This window comes from Trichomycterus rosablanca, chromosome 8, assembly GCF_030014385.1.
Source record: "Trichomycterus rosablanca isolate fTriRos1 chromosome 8, fTriRos1.hap1, whole genome shotgun sequence".
Lineage (NCBI taxonomy): Eukaryota > Metazoa > Chordata > Actinopteri > Siluriformes > Trichomycteridae > Trichomycterus > Trichomycterus rosablanca.
In genome coordinates, this window is record NC_085995.1 from 4,186,064 (window position 1) to 4,188,302 (window position 2,239).

The following is a 2,239-nucleotide window of genomic DNA, read 5'->3' on the forward strand; positions in this document are numbered from 1 at the left end:
GAGACCGAGAGTGACCTTTTAAAACACAAAGGGTGAAAATAACACGACGTGGTTTAAAATGTTCCAAAATGAGAAACAAGCAACAACAAAATGTATATAATCCTTTACAGTGATAAGTTCCCAAATAGTTTGGCATTTCTTCTCCTCATACATATATTTTTAAAATAATCAGCCAATTAACAAACCCACTGTGAATATTTTATAGGATAAAATTGCTAAAACGTGAATGAATTAGTCCAAAAGAAGACTAAGAAACAGGGCTGTTTTGCACCAAACCTTTTTTAAGATTCAGGGATTTTGTGATAATAAACAGTTCTGGGCGGAACTCTTTTTTAAAAAGCTCAGTAAATTCACATTGATTAATATTCTTTGCTGTCTCATAGTTTTCGCGCATCAGATGGGTTCTGTTCAACACTGTCCTGCTGTAAGGTCATGTGAAGAATTTTTAAAGGTTCACCATGAGGGAGGCATTGTTTTAAGCGTGTGGAACAAATGGGTATTAAAAAGATATTTTCTGTAAAAACCCATTCTTTTTGAGGAAGCATATTGGCCTGCTGTATGTGTAATGCGCCAAGTACCTCATACAAAGTTTCGATTCTCCAAATGTTTAATTAAATTGTGTCTAAAAACGGAGGTGATTTACAAATGTTTTTACGCGTCAATATGTCTTTCTAAAAGGGTTGCACCCAGACTCATTCTTTTATGGTTTCCAAAGAGGAGCATACTAAAGAACCCTTTACAGAACTAGGTGTAACACCTTCTTCGAGTGTGTGAGATCAAATAATATTAGAAACAGAAAAATTTTAGGTTTTATTATTGTATCCTTCCCAGTACTGAGCATAAATAAATCTATGCTAAACATATCATCCTAAAAAGCCTAAACATACACCTTGAAAACTTCAGGTTGAATTAAATATAGAACCGATGTAGAACAATTTCTATCTTAAGAACCCTCTGCAATGTGGAGAAATATTGGATATGGATATTACTGCAGCTTTATAAAAATGTTTTTTGGGCTGTAAGATTTAGTGAGCTTCGGTGTTCCTCTAGAGTAAAAAATCAAGCAGGATTTAGAAGGAAAATCAACGTGAAATCTTTAAAAATTAGATCAGGTTTGACTAAAGAGTAAAAACAATTTGAAGTGAGTGTGTTTTATAGCAGATGTATTAGAAACTGTTTGGCTTTACGTGTCAAAACAGTGACACAAATACGAAATGCTTTCTACACTGTATTCAATAAATTAATATATTTTCTCAACAAAAGAAGGACAGAGCTAGCTGGTTAATGTTGGTATACTTGATTTTTATTCTTGAAGTCCAAAGAGCAGCAAGCAAACAAATCAGCACAATTAATACACATAATCAATTCAAAGTGCTTCACATAAAATCAGAATCAGGATAAAAATGCGAATTATAATATTCTTATTAAAAATATAAATTACACTTTGCTTTGCATTTATATAGCTCCAAATGATCGTTTTTGTTTTTTGTTTTATGGTTTTTTTTTCTAAATTATTTCCAGATTTTGTCGACTTTATTCCACAACAATACAAATTATAATTCTGTTTAAAACACAACACCCCGTTAAAATGCTGATTCATTTATTACGCGTTTTTTTTTTACTAAGAACAACTAAATGTAAAGATTTTGTTCTATTTGAGTAATATTTAGTCTCAGATATTTTCTAATGCTGTGGGACTAATTTGTTGTTGCTTGTTTGGTTTGGTTTGGTTTGGTTTGGGGTTTTTTGGTGCATTATAAACCACGTTGTTTTGATGTCGGGATCGTTTGCGATGCTGTGAGCATGAACACGAGGAAAATCATTAATAAATGTTTTTATTTTAATCTCATGTGAACTTTCTACCAAAATGTTCTTTTTGTATCACAGCAAGAATATGAAAACACAATATTGTGCCTATGAAAATAACCTCCCAGCGCCTTGGTTCTCAAAAATACAATTAGACATCAGGTTGAATGGGCTGGTTATTATTATTATTATTGTTATTGTTGTTGTTATTGTTCATTTAAACTCGCATCGTATTGAACTGCTTGGAATTGTTTTATTCTTATGAGTTCTGCTTTTTTATTTTGCTTTTTTATGTTCAGCTGTTTAATTTGCACATTTAATTATAATATGAAAAAGCCAGCAGTGAATGTGTCCGAATTATCAGTATTTCATTATTAATCGATTTTCATGTTTTAATTTCTGATGCCGAGCTGAAGCATCGCCTTTATATGTT